Below are 19,077 nucleotides of genomic sequence, written 5' to 3' on the forward strand. Positions count from 1 at the left end.
TTTCAAATGTAAGCCACATTGAATGCAAATTTGCTTGGGATAATGTGGGATATAAATGTAAAAAAAAATCCAATATCTTCCATCTTTTAAGACACTGCTTATCCAGCTGGATGGTGATGGCACAATGAAAGCAAGTTTGGTCCAATGAAGACTAACGCAAAATAACCTGTTCCTAGCTGGGCCCTAGTGTTACAACATTGAAAATGTGACCATAACATGCCTCTGTGGTTATGTTCCACTACTAAGTTAAATGATTAACTGGCTTATCTTGAAAGGATTATATAAACCTTTATATGCATGATTAGGGACACAAACATACATGTATTTATTCAATATCACATGGCCAGCCACAAAACAACCTTTTAGGGTGGATATTGTTCACAATGAGCTCCTTTTTATTACTGACTATTTAGCAGAGATAAAAGTCTTTAGTTTTGGCACAGTATCAGTCAGCACAAGAACAAAATATAAGAAAACCAAGGGACTGCATTAAGGGCTTATAGCTCATTTAGTTAAAGAAATGAGAGATCTTCATAAAACAAAATTTTTATTTTGACTTATAAATATGCTCCAAACTGAATAATCTGTGTATCTAAAATGTAAATTGCTACACAACAGATGCAGGTGTGATTCCATGTGCCTCAATGAAAGGAGAGTTTAATTTTACTTCCATTTAATTTCAGTATATTCCATCTTTTATAACACCAGGCTTCACAAGGCAGATTACAAACAGTTAAGATTAACCCATCAAGAAACAGGCTGCCATCTTGGCTGAGGTCACATGATGGGAAGTGATGTAAAACCACCCCCTACAGCCTCGTCAGAATTTCTTTGTGCATGCACAGCTTAACTTTTTTTCTCACAGGCAAGAAAAGTTTTTTCCAATTTCCTTCCTGCAATTTTTCACAGTCCACATGTGTTTTAACAACCTTGAAAAGTTTTGTATCATCTGCAAATTTAATCACCTCACTTGTCGTTCCAATTTCCAGATAATTTATAAACAGGTTAAATAGCTCCAGTCCCAGTACAGATCCCTGAGGCACCCCACTATGTAATACTTGGTAGCAATAATGAAACAGTGATGGAATATTCACATAGCAGGCAGCCAACAGATTTATTTGAAAATAATTAACTTTATATGAACTTGGCGGCTAATAGTGTGCTGCTTGCATTTACATCCAAACAGACTAAGTAGAAATAAATATATACAACAGAACTAGCACATCTAAACTGACTCTGGACTTCTGCATGAAGGTAGTGCTTCCCTCATTATTTGATACCTGTCCTTTAAATAGTGGTAATACAAAATATCAAGTGTATTTTTATAATATACCACTGCATTTCACAACTACTGAAGGAGTGGAACGCCTAATGCTACCCGAATACTGCTGAACAACAGGACAACCTCATGTTTTTGTGCCTACTGATGGACGTATACTTATGCACTCTACCTCTGCTTTTGGCTGGTTAGCCACACCTTATTACTGCACTGGACATTTGTGCCTTATCCAGTTTTACTGTTTACTAACGAAAGAAGGTTGCTGTTTACTAATGTAAGGACAGAATGCAGGACTATTAGACATATAGCTTGTAACAGTAGTTTGCAAGGCCTATACAAGACCAGCTTGCATGTAGCAACGCGACCTTGGAGGGTGCTGACACCCCCTGCATTCCTGAGCCGAACCTTATCTCCTGTGCTAGAAAGGAGCATTGTGTGTGTGTAAAGAATAAGCTGCTAAGTTTCGTTTTTCTTGCCAGTATCATTTCAGTGTTATGACGTGAGTATGTACTGGGACTACAATTTTGTACTGTAAGAACTACAAATGTTTACTGCGCATGCCAGTAGTGATGTGTAAGGGGCCAAATGCGCAGGCCCAGTAGGGAAGTATAAATGTAAGTGTCAGATGATTTATGACACACAGTGTCCCGAGACTACTCGGTGCTGTTCACTTGCTAGCAATAAAGTTGCCTTGTTTGGAACCAAAGTTTGCCTTTCGTCTCCTGATTTCCCACCTGTTTCATTGGCGACCCAGATGGGACAGAAGTAGAAAGGGGAATCGGATTATATTCTTCCCCTCCCCCACTGCGGTCGAGTCGGGTTATCGATCCCCACCCGAGAAGGTGGTGAGTGGCCACCGCTGATTTCAGCGTCCATCTCCCGGAGGAGGGTCGATCAACTCCGCCTGACTGTAGAGGGGGCTGTGTGGTTCCGGCAAGGCACCTTTTCTATTTCAGAAAGAAGCGTACGACGGCGCAGCCTGCGACTCCGGCGGACAGGCGAGTATACTCTACGTAGTGACCGGCCCAGTAAGGACCGAAGAAGAGGCGTGATCACCCTCTTTTAGCCAGTGACTAATACGGACTATTGGTATACGACTAGGTCCCGAAACTCACTAGGCTCCGGCGACGAAACCGAGCGGCGAACGGGAGGGTTTCTTGTGGCGTATGAAAGTGTGTGGATGGGCTTGCAGTTCCAGGCCGGGTGACCGCGTCCTGGTCAGGCCGAGTGTTGACCCTTTTGTGTCTGGTGGAACGAGACCCCTTACTCCTCCACCGCCCCTTCCCCCTTTTGTCCGTCACCTGTCCTTTGGCACTCAGGTTAGGATGGGCGGGGGTGGGTCTTCACCGTTAGACTTAATGACGGAACACTTTAGCGAAGTGTTCGACCAAGATAAATGTAGCAGGGCCGGGATGATACAGAGATGTCAATTTATGTGGCCAGGGCTAGGAATTGCCGAATGGCCCCCGGGAGGGTCATTCGAGTATGAAAAAGTGGCGGCGGTCATGAATATTGTTATAGTTGAGGGAAACCCAGGCTGTCCCGAGGACATCCCATATATAGAAGCGTGGTTGGATGTAGTCCGGGACCCGCCGGCTTGGGCCCAACGGAAGGTAGAAAAGGCCGCCCTCATGGTGGTAAAGCAGAGAAAGGGCCGGAAAACTAAACTTAAGGCCCTGCCGACCCATGCCTTCGCTCTCCAAAGCTCGGCAACCGCTGCCGCTCAGAAGGCCGCAGGGACCGCCCCCATACGGCCTACCACCCCTAGCGCTGAAGCCACTGAGACCACGCCCCCTGCTACCATTGGTAAGGTAGGAGCTACGCCCAGTACGACCAGCACACTTTCTAGAATGAAACCCCCAAAGGAAACCCTAGGGAAAGTTCAGGGGTTGCCCAAAAAGAAGCCTCCAAAGGCCCCGATACTTGCTACGGCGGAAGCATACGAAGACGACATCGCGCCACCGCCGTATGCCCCGATATACCCCGACATCGCGAGCCTGGAGGAGGGCCCGGATAACGCTGATGCTTCCGGGTCAGAGTCGGAGGCCGGAGAGACGGCCCGTCCAGACTCGCCTGAGTCACCGGGCCCCGCAACCATACGGAAGAGTAAACGGGTTGTGAAGAACATTACTCGGTTCCCCCAATCGAGTCCGCGCAATGCCCTCCCTTCGAGCAGGAAAGAGGGAGCCACTAACCTGTTCCCAGTTCGACAATCTACCACCTATACCCCTAACCCGGCGGAAGGGGGGGGCCAGCCCATTGAATCAACAGTTTATAGCCACGTTCCCTTCTCGAGCGCCGATTTGTATAACTGGAAATTGCATGGGCCGTCCTACGACCAGAAACCCGAGCAGTTGGTGGAGCTGGTGGAAGGCATTATATATAGTTATAATCCGACTTGGGGAGACCTTAGGCAGTTGAGCGCCCACATCCTGACCACTGAAGAACGCCGCCTTTTACAACAAAATATGGAGCAAGCTGTCCGGGATGCGAACCCCACCCATGCCAACTTACAGAATCTAATAGAGACGGAGGCGCCCCTCGCTGCTCCTGCGTGGGACTACCGAACCGCTGAAGGCCAAACCCTTATCCGCCGATACCAGCAGGCGTACCTGGCCGCCTTAAAGAAGGGGAAACAGAAGGTTACCAATATGGGGAAAATTCACAGTGTAGTCCAACAAAAGGACGAGAGTCCGGGGGATTTTCTGGAACGGCTTATGGAGGCATTTAGAAGGCACAGCCCGATAAACCCCGAAGACCCCAGGAACCTCCCAACCGTAGTTATGAGTTTTGTTAGCCAGTCAGCATCGGATATACGAAGAAAGCTACAGAGAACGGAGGGGTTTGAAGGGATGAGCCTCAGCCAACTGAAAGCTATAGCGGATCGCGTATTCGGATATCGCGACCAGGAAGAGAAGACGGAGGCCCGAAAGGAATCGACCAGGCGGATGCGGGAGAAGGCAGATGTGTTGGCCACGGTGCTGGAAGAACGGATGAGGTCTAGACCAAAGGGGAGGGGCAGAAGAACAAGAGGAACGCGGTCCCCCATAGGACGTAACCAGTGCAAATTGTCGACAAGAAGGACACTGGTGGGCTGATTGTCCAGAGGAGATACGGGACAGCCCGAGAGAAGAGGAACCATGGGACCGGCAGAGAGAGGAGGAGACGGGCGACCGTACAGGGGCCCCCAGACGAGGCCGGGGAAGGGGCCGAAGAGATAGAGGACGGGATGACCGGAGGGAATGGCAGATGGCGGTGGACGCTACCCGAGACAGCACAGCATGAAGAAACCGGGAGGGCAGAGTCCCCACTGACCCTCTGGTGGAAATTCGGGTGGGGACAGAGTCTATGAAGGCCTTACTAGACACGGGGGCCCAGCGATCTGTTATCACCACCGCCATAGCCCCAGCCACGAAAGAAACTATACCAATTGTGGGAGCCTCCGGGAAATCCCTTGCGGCCCCCCTCCTCAAGGAGCGCCAAGTCCAGATCGGAGGGACGATGGTGTCTCATCAGTTCATACACATCCCTGGATGCCCAGTCCCCTTGATTGGTCGAGACCTGCTCTGTAAGCTCCAGGCCACCTTGAAGTTCAAGACCACGGGTGAAGTGGAAGCTCGCTTTGAAGATCGGCCAGTAACACTTATCTGTCCAGTAAGAGAAGAATGGAGACTACACGCTCCCTCAACTGTAGGACCTGGCGACTGCCGTTACGACCAGAATACCCCTTTTGCCCAGCAGAGGCGAGCCATAATGGATGAAGTGCCTGATGTATGGGCAGAAGTGAACCCCGGAGGACTGGCCGTTAACGCTATCCCCATCTGGATTGAGCTCAAACCGAATGCTCAAGTTGTCAACCAAGGACAATACCACGTCCCCTATGCAGCCCGGCATAGTATGCACACTCATCTACAGAAACTTCTTCAACAGGGGGTTCTTAAACCAATCAGATCCGCATGGAATACCCCATTGTTGCCCGTTAAGAAGCCAGGAACATCCGAATACAGACCCGTCCAGGACTTGAGGAAAGTCAACAACCAGGTAGCCGACATAGTCGCCCTCGTACCAAACCCCTACTCCATCTTAGCCCAAGTGCCATCCCAGACCAAGTGGTATAGTGTCATTGATCTGAAGGACGCCTTCTTCTCCATCCCCCTTGCTGCCGACAGCCAGAAGTTGTTTGCCTTCACGTGGGAAGACTTACAGACGGGAACCAAGCAGCAATATACATGGACCCGGCTTCCTCAGGGGTTCAAGAACTCCCCCACCCTCTTTGGTGACCAGCTTGCCCAGGACCTGAAAACGTACCAAGACGAGTACGGGCCGGTCGTCCAGTACGTGGATGACCTGTTGGTGGCCCGTGAAACGTACACGGACTGTGCAGAAGCTACCCTTTACCTCTTGAAAACCCTGGAAGCCCAGGGGTACCGGGCCAGCCGCAAAAAGGCCCAGATATGCGAGATCGAAGTCGAATACCTGGGTTTCCGCCTCCGAGAAGGAACCCGAAGGCTCGGTACCCCCCGAACCCAAGCTATCCGCAACCAACCCACTCCTGCAAATAAGAAGGAACTACGGGCACTCCTCGGAGCCGCTGGATATTGCCGCATTTGGATCATCAACTTTGCCATCCTGACCCACAGTTTGTACGCCAAACTGAGAGGGCCTGAACTCGAGGGCCAAAATCTCCAGTGGGAGAAACACGAACTGAAAGCCCTTCAGGACCTCAAGGATGCCCTTGCGGCCCCACCAGCGCTCGGACTACCAGATGCGACTAAGCCATTCCACTTGTTCATCGACGAAAAGAAAGGATTGGCACTTGGAGTCCTCACCCAACTGGTCGGCACCTGGCAACGCCCTGTAGCATATCTCTCCAAGGGAATGGACAACGTGGCACGAGGATGGCCGGGCTGTCTCCGAAGCATTGCAGCGGCCTGTCTGCTGATACACGAGGCCAATAAACTCACGTTTGGCCAGACACTCTTTGTGACCACACCCCACACCATCCGCGGCCTACTCGAGAGCCACGGACCCAGATGGATGACCAACTCCCGATTGGTCAAATACCAAGCCCTCCTGTGCGAAAATCCGGAGGTGCGGATCCTGGACACAACCAACCTTAATCCTGCTACCCTCCTTCCGGCCCCTGAATCACCACTCCACGACTGTGAGGAGGTAATGGCCACTGTGCATTCTAGCAGACCTGACCTCAAGGACCAACCCTGGCAGGGGGGCATCACCCTGTTCACCGATGGAAGTAGCCAAGTAATAGAGGGAAGTCGAAGAGCTGGCTATGCTGTTGTATCTGAGGACCACGTGATCGAGGCTATGGCCCTGCCACCCGGAACGTCAGCCCAGAAAGCGGAGCTGATCACCCTCACCAAAGCCCTCCTGTGGGCTGAAGGGAAAGTTGTTAACATTTACACTGACTCCAAATACGCCTTCCTCACCCTCCAGGTGCATGGAGCCTTGTACAAGGAGAGGGGATTCCTGACAGCTGAGGGAAAAGGACTTGCAAATGCCACTGAGATTTGCCAACTGCTCGAGTCGGTGTGGAAGCCAAAGAAAGTAGCTGTAATGCATTGTAGGGCCCACACCGGCCGGACGGACCCTATTGCCCGCGGTAACCAACGAGCGGATGATGCCGCAAAAAGGGCAAGTCTGCTCCCTTGCTCTACTCACTCTTCTGACCCTGTACTCGTCGTCCATCTCCCTACAGAAATCCCCATCTACACCTCCCAAGAAACGGAATGGGCCCGACAAGAAGGCCTGGAGTCACGCAATGGCTGGTGGGTACTACAGGATGGGCGCATATGGATACCCGAAGCCTTGGCCTGGACGGTGGCCAAGGAGGCTCACGATCGCACCCACCTGGGCAGGGACGCCCTGGGGCGCCTACTCGAGAAAACTTACTACATCAACAAACTGTCCCTGTGGACCAAAAATGCTTCCAGCCGATGCGCAACTTGTGCCCGGAACAACCCTCGAACGGGGCCCGGTCCTATGCCAGGACATGTTCTCCGAGGCACTGGCCCTTTCCAAGTCTGCCAGATTGACTTTACCCACATGCCCCCGGCCCGGGGCTACAAAGCTATCCTCGTCGCCGTGTGTACCTACACCGGATGGATTGAAGCCCAGCCCACCAGAACGGAAATGGCTAAAGAAGTCACCTCCCTACTGCTTCATCAAATCTTACCCAGATACGGACTCCCCAAGCAGATAAACTCCGACAACGGTCCTGCCTTTGCCAGCGAAGTAACTCAACAGCTCAGTACGAGACTGGGCCTCGATTGGAAGTTACATTGTGCCTGGAGACCCCAAAGCAGTGGAATGGTGGAGAGAGCTAACCGTTCCCTGAAGAACCAGCTAGCCAAGCTATGCCAAGAAGCCAAAGCTAAATGGCCCGATCTGCTTCCACTGGCCTTGCTACATCTTAGGTGTACCCCCAAGGCTACCGGCCTTACTCCTTACGAGATGATGTATGCTAGGCCACCACCACTACCCTCTTTTCCCGACTCCTTGCAGATACAGGGCGAGAGTTCCTTAGTGAGACAGATGAAAGCATTACACGAGGTAGTGCAAGACATCCAGCAATACACTGAAAGAGTAGCCCCCTTGGTTCTCACCAATCCCACACATCGGTTCAGGGTAGGAGATGAGGTCTGGGTAAAAGAGTGGGATGAATCTGACTGTCTAAAGCCCAAATGGAAGGGGCCCTCCCTTGTTCTCCTAACGACCCCAACCGCTGTTAAAATTGCAGGAAGCTCGGTGTGGATACATTGGACCCGACTGAAACCTGCCGCTCCCACTAACAGCACCCCGAAGCGTTGGACTGCTCATCACCATCCAGACGCTCCATTACGGCTGACCTTAAGAAAGACGTGAACCACCAGATTCATGCCTGCCCAGCAACAGGAACTCAGCTTCTGGACCCACTGCGTTTTTGGCTCCCTGTTTATCGCAGCCTTCATCGTGGGCCTCATTATCTTCTTGCTGCAAAAGCTCGGATACCTCCCACCACATCTATAATGCTGAGCATCTTCCTTCTCCTGTGTGCAGTCCCGAGCTATCCTGCCACCCTGAGCCTGAACTGCACTGAATGTTTGCGCCTGGTGCGCCATCGTATAGAGGGAGGATATCACCTGGTTACCACCCTCATTCACCAGACGCAGCCCCCGGAAGGCGATTGCCGGCTTCTCCCGACTTGTGCCCTCATAACCCCGAATGGCCTCCAACAGTTCCACAGATGCCTCCAAGGCAATCTCACTATCTGCCATAGCCCTACCAAGCCAAGATACTACAATGTCACCCTCAGTGTAGGACTCCCTGCGTATGTGGCCGGGCCTCCGGGAGTCAAGGGAGATGGCATTCTGTATTACATAAATTCCACTCGCATCCTTGTCGGTGGCATCCAAACGGTAGCAACCCTAACCTTCGACGTTTGTGTCGCCATGGACAAACACCCTTGGTCTCGTAAATGTGGCAGCCAGAGTTGGCGTAAGGCATATGTGAACGACCACAAGTATGTCTGCCCCTTCAGTCCAGACGTGAGATGCTGCTCTCCGTGGGTTTGGCTCCCATGTGCCGGTGACACTCGAGCCTCGGGCTGGGACCGAGTATGTGCTTATACGGGTGGAGGATATGCCGGCTGCACCGGCCTAGGCGAGTTTCGTCGAGGTTCTGGTAACTATGTGTCCCTAGACTGGCCCATTCGAGGACACGATATGCCATGGAGAGGGACGTGGGGCCTTGGCATTGACGGAGGAGGAATGGATCCGTTGACATATATTACCATATATCAGAGCCTCGAAACAAAGCCTCCTACGCACTACCAGACTACTGTCGTCGGCTACCAAGAGGTATTCGATGAAATCGCTCGTGCTGAACAGACCGAGACTAAATTCCCCATTTCCCCAGAAGCCCGGAATATGTTCCTCAACTTGGCCGAAAACATTGCCCTCTCCCTGGGAATTGCCAACTGTTTCGTCTGTGGAGGCACCGACATGGGTGAACAATGGCCCTGGGAAGCGAGAGAGATCCGACAGCAAACATGGGATGCACTCAACACCACTAACATTACCTTTCCCCAACGGCCGAAGCCGTACGAATGGGCCCTGAGAACAAATATTATAGGTACCCTCTGCGCTAGTCGAGCGCCATCGAAGCGGTACTCTGTACCAGTGGGAGATTCTGCTTGCACGGGGGTCCTTCAGTATAATGGAAGCCGGACGACCTGGTGGCAAACGGATAACCTGCCCGCCCCGGAGCCTATCTGGACAGAACCCACCTTGAACACGACATGGACATACGGAGGAAACGCCTCCCTCAAGTGGGTAGCCCCGGAGGGCTACTACTATATCTGCGGCCGCAGGGCCTACGAACAGCTCCCGGCCCGCTGGTACGGTACCTGTCTCTTGGGCACTGTTCGACCTAGCTTTTTCCTTCTGCCCCTGCGAGTTGGCGAAACTTTGGGTATCCCCCTATACGTGGAAAAGGGGCCAGATACCCCTGCCAGACGTAAACGGTCCTTTCTAAACACCAAGCCCAAAGTCCAAATTGGAGACTGGAAAGACAACGAGTGGCCGCCAGAACGCATCATTCATTACTATGGACCGGCCACATGGGCTGAAGATGGTACATACGGGTACCGAACCCCTATCTATATGCTGAATCGCATTATTCGCCTACAGGCCGTGCTCGAAATCCTTACTAACGATTCGGCCTTTGCCCTCAATATCCTAGCCCGACAAAACACTAAGCTCATTACCGCAGTTTACCAAAATCGCTTGGCTCTTGACTACCTCCTAGCCCAGGAGGGCGGGGTGTGTGGCAAGTTTAACCTCAGTAATTGCTGCTTACAGATTGATGACCAGAGCCATGTCATCAAAGAGATAACTGACCGAATGGTCAAACTAGCCCACGTCCCCGTCCAGACCTGGAACAGCGCGTGGGACTGGACTTCCTCCCTAACCAGCTGGTTGCCAACCTCCGGGAGCCTGCAAGGCCTCCTTGTCATGGGTGGCCTGTTTTTGTTGTCCTGTTTACTAATTCCTTTATCTCTTCCCTTTGTTTTCAGGTGCCTCCGCTCCACCATGGAGAGCATCGCTGACCGCCGGGCTGCTGCCCAGCTCATGGCTCTCCAGATGTACTCCCCCATTCCCCAGTCTGACGAAGCTTACGATGAAGCACCTTGTGGCTGATGTGCACTTTGAACCCCCTGAGTCACTTAATGGGCCAGTACCCTTGTGTCAGCATAAGACCGGCTACAAAGGGGGGGGGATTCCTCTAGGGACCCTCCGTCTCAACCCCGGCGAAGCAACCAACGGCTGCGCAAGGGCTTAGGGCTCGCTTGTTGCCCCCCTCGCTGACTATCCTTGTCCTTTCTTTCCTTTTCAGGGTTCATGGAGGTGATACTCTCCACCAGAATGGATGTTCAAGTATCAAAAGGGGGGAATGAAGGAGTGGAACGCCTAATGCTACCCGAATACTGCTGAACAACAGGACAACCTCATGTTTTTGTGCCTACTGATGGACGTATACTTATGCACTCTACCTCTGCTTTTGGCTGGTTAGCCACACCTTATTACTGCACTGGACATTTGTGCCTTATCCAGTTTTACTGTTTACTAACGAAAGAAGGTTGCTGTTTACTAATGTAAGGACAGAATGCAGGACTATTAGACATATAGCTTGTAACAGTAGTTTGCAAGGCCTATACAAGACCAGCTTGCATGTAGCAACGCGACCTTGGAGGGTGCTGACACCCCCTGCATTCCTGAGCCGAACCTTATCTCCTGTGCTAGAAAGGAGCATTGTGTGTGTGTAAAGAATAAGCTGCTAAGTTTCGTTTTTCTTGCCAGTATCATTTCAGTGTTATGACGTGAGTATGTACTGGGACTACAATTTTGTACTGTAAGAACTACAAATGTTTACTGCGCATGCCAGTAGTGATGTGTAAGGGGCCAAATGCGCAGGCCCAGTAGGGAAGTATAAATGTAAGTGTCAGATGATTTATGACACACAGTGTCCCGAGACTACTCGGTGCTGTTCACTTGCTAGCAATAAAGTTGCCTTGTTTGGAACCAAAGTTTGCCTTTCGTCTCCTGATTTCCCACCTGTTTCACTACCACACACATCTTTCTTCTTTGATATACCCACAGGAAAAAAAAAGATGTTAAATGCTCTCAGATTAACGTAAAAACAAAACCCCATTGTACTTATAAATAGAAACTCTGAATGCTGAGCACCTGATTCTCATAACATGATGTCTTTACAAGGTGAAAATAGCCTCAGCACTACTACGCCTGCTAGTGTCCCTATAACCAACCCCTTGAAATGACATGCTGATGACAATTTAGAAGTTAATTACTACTCTATTCCATTCTGATGGTTCCTCTGTGTACATTCATACGCTGCACAAGCCAGCATATTTCAATAACGGAGATTAAATATACATGATACTAACAAGGATGTGGTAGTGGATAGTTTGTTTTGCAGTCACCAATATAGCAGCTCAGTGGGGGTAGGGGTCGGCCAGCTTCAACTTTTTGACATCATGCTGTCTCCTGTATTTATTGAACCTCCTTGGGTGCTGTCCTGAAGCACTCATCTGTATGTTTTACAATATGTTCAGGCTAACATAGTAGATGACCTGCTGGGCTATCCAGTCTGCCCAACAAGATAAACTCATTGAATGTGATACTGTATATGCATACCAGACCCTGACCTGTCCCTGCCACCCTCAGGCACAGACCCTAGAAGCCTGCCCAGCACTGACCCTTCCCCCAACCCCCGGTGCTGCCAACCAATCTCCGTTAAGCTACTGTGGATCCATTCCTTCTAACAGGATTCCTGTCTTTATCCCACACAGTTTTGAATTTAGTTACCAGGAGGGCATTCCAAGTATCTACTACCCTCTCTGTGAAAAAAATACTTCCTGACATTATTCCTTAGTCTAACCCCCTTCTACCTCAATTGATGTCCTCTAGTTCTACCGCCTTCCCATCTCCAGAAAAGGTTTGCCAGATTAATACCTTTCAAATATTTGTCTTATATCACCTCTATTTCTCCTTTAGTCCAGGGTATACATGTTCAGGTCAGTAAGTCTCTCTTCATACATCTTGCAATGCAAATCCCATACCATTTCTGTAGCTTTTCTTTGCACCACTTTGTCTTTTTACATCCTTAGCAAGATAGACTCCAAAACTGAATACAGTACTCCAAGTGGGGCCTCACTCACAACTTGTAGAGGGGTATCAACACCTTCTTTCTTCTGCTGGTTATACCCCTCTGTATGCAGCCTAGCATCCTTCTGGCTACAGCCACCGCCTTGTCAAATTGTTTCTTCACCTTCAGATCTTCGGCCGTCATCACCGCTCCTGAGTTGAGCTTACCAATCCCTCCTCTCTTATGGGTTTCTTCACCCCAACTGCATCACTCTGCACTTCTTGGCATTAAAGATTTGGCTGAAGCACTTGAGTAGGAGTATGACTCCACACCAGATGAAATAGTTCTCCTGAGTACAAGAGAAAACTGCGAAACACAGCTAGTGTTGAGAACTAAGAGAGGATGATGGAAAAATGAAGAATGAATGTGAAGATTTAGAGGAGTCATAAACATACTAATATCATTGTTACTCTGGAAGGAAACCACATCACAACCAACAAGGAAGAAGCCCTACCCTAAGATAAGTACATTACTTCACATAATGGCATATATAACAAAAGTAAGAAGAGTGGATTTAAGAACTGAAAAAGTGTATAGGCGCCAATGAGATGGTAGGTAGGAAGAGCTACAGTGCAGTGATGTTGGGAAAGACATGTTACTAAGAGCAATTTCATCTAGAGTAATATGCAAGTACTGAGCACTGTTATTATATTTTAAAAAATTATATTTAAATGTGATATGTTTAATCACATAAGAGTGAATTTCACAGCAAAGAAAAAAACACTTTCTGTTAGAATAAGTATAACAGTACAGGAGAAACCAGAAGGAATAGGTAGCCCAGGAATTAGGTTAGCTAATTAAATTTTAACTGCCAGACCCTTGATCATTTTTCTAATGCTTAGATATCCCTTCTCATGGTTTCTACTCCCTCCAGGGTATCCACTCTATAAGCTATCTTCATGACATCTGCAAAAAGGCAAACTTTTCCTTCTAATCCTACTACTACTACTATTGCTTATCATTTCTATAGAGCTACTAGACATACGCAGCGTTGTACACTAGATATAAAGAAACAGTCCCTATTCGATAGAGCTTACAATCTAATTAGGACAAACAAGAGACAGGGGAATTACTAAGGTGGGAATGATTAAACATGGGTAATGAATAAATGAGTAAGGGTTAGGAGTTAAAATCAGCATCAAAAAGGTAGGCTTTTTAGCCTAGATTGGAAGACGGCCAGAGATGGAGCTTGACATATCGGCTTGTCTATTGTAGCATATGGTGCAGCAAAATAAAAGGAACGGAGTCTGGAGTAAGTGATGGAGGAGAAGGGGGCAGATAAGGAAGATTTAACAAAAAAGGGTTTAGTGAAAGGAGATCTTGCATTACCAATCTATTACATTTCATTGAAGGGGTGAACAAATGTGGATAAAGGTGAACTGGTTGATATTGTGTATCTGGATTTTCAAAAAGGCGTTTGACAAAGTACCTCATGAAAGACTTCAGAGGAAATTGACGGGATAGGAGGTAGTGTCCTATTGTGGATTAAAAACTGGTTAAAATATAGAAAACAGCAAGTAGGGTTAAATGGTTAGTTTTCTCAATGGAGAAGGGTAGATATTGGGGTTCCCCAAGGGGTCTGTGCTGGGACTGCTGCTTTTTAAAGATATTTATAAATGACCTAGAGCTGGGAGTAACTAGTGAGGTAATTAAATTTGCTGACAAAACAAAGTTATTCAAAGTTGTTAAATCGCAAGAGGATTGTGAGAAATTACAAGAGGACTTTATGAGACTGGGAGAATGGGTGTCTAAATGGCAGATGACGTTTAAAGTGAGCAAGTGCAAAGTGATGTATGTGGGAAAGAGGAACCCGAATTATAGCTACGTAATGCAAGGTTCCACATTAGGAGTCACAAAGGGATCTAGATGTTAGGTTGAAACCCTCTGTTCAGAGTGCTGCGGTGGCTAAGAAAGCAAATAGAATGTTAGGTGGTGTTAGGAAAGGAATGGAAAACAAAAATGAGGATGCTATAATGCCTTTGTATTGCTCCATGGTGCAACCGCACCTCAAATATTGTGTTCAATTCTGGTCGCCGCATCTCAAAAAAGATATAGTGCAATTAGAATAGGTACAGAGAAGGGTGATGAAAATGATAAAGGGGATGGGACAACTTCCCTATGAGGAAAGGCTGAAGCGGCTAGGGCTCTTCAGCTTGGAGGAAAGACGGCTGAGGGGGAGATATGATAGAGGTCTATAAAATAATGAGTGGAGTGGAACTGGTAGACGTGAATCGTTTGTTTACTCATTCCAAAAATACTAGGACTAGGGGGTATGCAATGAAGCTACAAAGTAGTAAATTTAAAATGAATTGGAGAAAATGTTTCTTCACTCAATGTATAATTAAACACTGGAATTTGTTGCCAGAGAATGTGGTAAAGGCAGTTAGCTTAGCGGGGGTTTAGGAAAGGAAAAGTCCATAGACCATTATTAAAATGGACTTGGGGAAAATCCACTGCTTATTTCTGGGATACACAGCATAAAATGTATGGAGCTTTTTGGGGATCTTGCCAGGTATTTGTGACCTGTATTGGCCACTGTTGGAAACAGATTGCTGGGCTTGATGGACCTTTGTTCTGTCCCAGTGTGGCAATACTTATGTACCCAGTGAATGGAGTTCCCGGGGAGGAGTGTTGGGAGAGATGAGAGTGGAGAGGTACTGAGGAGCTGAAGTGTGAATGCACTTGTAAGTCAATAAGAGTTTGAACTGTATGTGGAATCAGATAGGGAGCCAATGAACTGGCTTGAGGAGAGGGCCAATATGAGCATAGCAACACTGGCAGAATATAAGTTGTGCAGCAGAATTTTGAACAGATTGAAGAGGAGATGGTTAAGTGGGAGACCTGTGAGAAGCAAGTTGCAATAGTTTAAGCGAGAGGTGTTAAGAGTATGGATAAGGGTTCTGGTAGTGTGCTCAGAAAGGAAACTGCAAACTTTGGTGATATAGAGAAAAAAAAGACAGGTTTTAGCAGTCTGTTGAATTTGTGCAGAGGAGAGAAAGGAGTCGAAGATGACCCCAAGGTTATGAGCTGATGAGATGGAGGATGAGTGTGTTATCCACAGAGACAGAGAATGGGTGAAGAGGAGAGGTTGGTTTAGAGGGAAAGATAAGAAGCTCAGTCTTGGTCATGTTTAGTTTCAGATGGCGGTGAGACATCCAGGCAGCAATGTCAGACAGGCAGTTTGATATCTTGGCCTGAATTCCTGCTGAGTTTTCTGGTGTGGAGAGGTAGATCTGGGAGTCATCAGCTACAGGCGATACTGAAAACCATGGGATGAGATTAGAGTACCAAGGGAAGAAATATAGATGGAGAAAAGAAGAGGTCCCAGGACAGATCCCTGAGGTACACCAACTGATAGTGGAATAGAAGTGGAGGAGGATCCACCAGAGTATACACTAAAAGTACAATGGAAGAGATAAGAAGAAAACCAGGAAAGAACAGATGACAGCGTATCAAGGAGTAGGCGGTGATCAACAGTGTCAAAAGCAGCAGGTAGATCGAGAAGGATGATAGAATAGAGACCTTTGGATCTGGCCAGGAACAGGTCATTGGAGACTTTAGCAAGCACTGTTTCAGTTGAATGAAGAGGGCAAAAGCCAGATTGAAGTGGATCAAGAATAGCTTGAGATGAAAGAAAGTCAAGACAACGGCGGTGAACAGCACATTCAAGTATCTTGGCTAGAAAAGGGAGGAGGGAGATGGAGCAATAGTTGGAAGGACAGGTAGGGTACAATGAAGGTTTTTTAAGGAGTGGTGTGACTATGGCATGTTTGAAAGCATCAGGAGCAGTCGCAGTAGAAAGTGAAAGATTGAGGATATGATAGATAAAAGGGATGACAGTAGAAAAGATAGTGCTAAGTAGATGGGTGGAAATAGGACCAGAGGAACAGGTAGTTAGTTTCAAGGAGGAAAGAAAATGTGCAGTTTAGTCTTCAATGATTTCAGAAAAGGAGGCAGGGGTTGAAGGAGAGTTGAGAAAATGGACTAAGGGACTGAGATGTGGAGGTGATTTGGTTGAGAATTCAAGTTTAATCTTGTGAACCTTATCATGAAAGTACTCAGCCAGAGTCTGGGGAGAAAGTGAAGGTGGAGTTGGAGGTGAGAGAGTTCAGTGTTACAAAGAGATGAGGGTTTTAGCCAAGAGAATTTGTCAACTGGATGTAGTAGTCCTGTTTGGCAAGTAAAAGAGCAGACTGAAAGGAGGTAGCAAGAATTTGAAATGTATAAAGTCAGCACAGGAATGAAGGTAACGGATTCTAGAGGTCAGTCAAGGCTGGGGTTTGCTACGCCTTACAGAACGGGGAATGGGAGGAGCGAGAGTATTCAGAGCAGAGGAGAAAGTAGTATTATAAGAAGAGACAGCCTCATTGACAGACTTGGATAACATATTGTTTGAGAAGAGATTTGAAACACTGGAGGATAGAGTAGAAGGGTCAATAGCCTGAAGATTCCTAAATATATTAGTTGAGATTGGATGGGACTGGGAGAGAGATTTCTAGCCCGAGATGACCGAATAGGCTTTCATACATTCTCCTGAAGACACTGTCAAGGCGAAACATGATCTCACATTGAAATCATCAATGCTTTTATGAGAGAGAACGAGGATTTAGAGAAGTTATTTTGAACACACACGTCACAGGTGGATATATTGTATGCCAGCAAGTACCAAGAGCCAGGACACTGGACCCTACATATGGACCTACTACAAGATAACAAACAGAGAATGGCAATAATTTGAAGTTGCATCCAGTTGCTTTGGTAGGAAGGACAGGTAGGTTTCAGTGCAATGATGATATAACAATTGTGCTATAAGCTGGAACCGTTATAAATGGTTGGTTTGTGCATTTCAATACACACTAAGAACTAAAAAAAAAATTTAAATTAAGCATTTGAAAGTTATTAAATATTGTTCATAGTAATGGTTTAAGTATTCACCAACTGGTATGAATTAGCGAATGCAATTTTATAAGCCATACCAGTTAGAACAAGTTGAACCCTAATAAGAAATATTACTAAAAAAAAAAAGGTTTGGACAAGTTCCTGGAGTCCATAGTCTGTTACTGAGATGGACATGGGGAAGCCACCGCTTGCCTGGATTGGTAGCATGGAATGTTGCTAATTGGGTTTCTGCCAGGTACGTGACCTGGATTGGCCACTGCTGGAAGCAAGATACTGGGTTAGATGGACGGTCTGACCCAGTATGGCTATTCTTATGTTCTTAAAACTCAAGGGATATATGTGGCTATACCTATTTTCTCCATATATGGCACCTATTCAAGAATTGACTGTTTCTGCTGACTTGTAAGGAAACTATATCTAAAGTGGGACCCATTTTTATTTCAGTTCATGCTCAATAAATTTTAAATTTCCCCAAAACTGGTCTGAGTAGACAAGATTTTACTGACCCAAACTTTGTAGAAAACTTACATTGGTATGGCAGGAGTATTTGAGATTCAACTGTAATCCTGATATGGAAATTTCCTTTGTGGGAGGCAGCTAAAGTGGTTCTCAGGGGCCAGATTACCTTATTACTTATGTAGGTTTTCTGTTGTATTAGCTTAATCTTACTGCACTGGCGTCTGCCTTTGTGGTGCGCTGTAAGCCACTTTGAGCCTAACGATGTTGGGGAAATGCGGGGTACAAATGAGATAAATAATTTCTTGGTTAGGAATTAATACTGGAGAATCCACCAAAACGGAGAACTTGAACATCCCACAAAAACCCACAAAGATATGAAGAAAAAGGGTGGAGGTTGACCACAGATACCAAAGACTGGAACAATGTACTTGGAAATAAAAAATGTTTATTGGAAAAATGACCTGTCATGAACGTTGTGTTTTGGCCACTAGGCCTGCATCAGGAGTCTGTATTGAAAGAAAACTTCCACTGCCCTGATGTGGTGGAATACCGAATGGTCTTTGTACATAGGCTATATCCAATCTCTTGATTGAATTTGGTGAGGAAAGCTAAAAGTCTATCCTCATAGACACAATTGTTTCAAACCAAAAGTCTTTTTCAAGACCATTATCTAACTCAATCAAGAGGTTGGATATAGCCTATGTATTTATTTATTTGTTGCATTTGTATCCCACCGCTTTGCAGGCTCAAAGTGGCTTACAATACATCATGAGTAGTGGAGGAATGTTAATAAACATTTGGTATTCCACCACATCAGGGCATTGGAAGTTTTCTGTCAATACAGACTCCTGATGCAGGCCTAGCATCCGAAACACGTTCCTGTCGAGTCACTTTTCCAATAAACACTTTTTATTTCCAAATACATTGTTCCAGACTTTATTATTATTAATTTAGATTTTGCTCCCACCTTTTTCAGTAGTAGCTCAAGGTGAGTTACATTCAGGTACACTGGATATTTCTCTGTCCCAGGAGGGCTCACAATCTAAGTTTGTACCTAAGGCAATGGTGGGTTAAGTGACTCGCCCAAGATCACAAGGAGAAGCAGTGAGATTTGAACCGGCCACCTCTGGGGTTGGTATACGTGGTCAACCTCCCACTCTTTTAGGAATTAGTACTATCAGATTTGCTGGTTCTCAATTACTGTTTTTGACTGTTCA

The sequence above is a fragment of the Microcaecilia unicolor genome, chromosome 1, assembly GCF_901765095.1.
Source record: "Microcaecilia unicolor chromosome 1, aMicUni1.1, whole genome shotgun sequence".
NCBI lineage: Eukaryota > Metazoa > Chordata > Amphibia > Gymnophiona > Siphonopidae > Microcaecilia > Microcaecilia unicolor.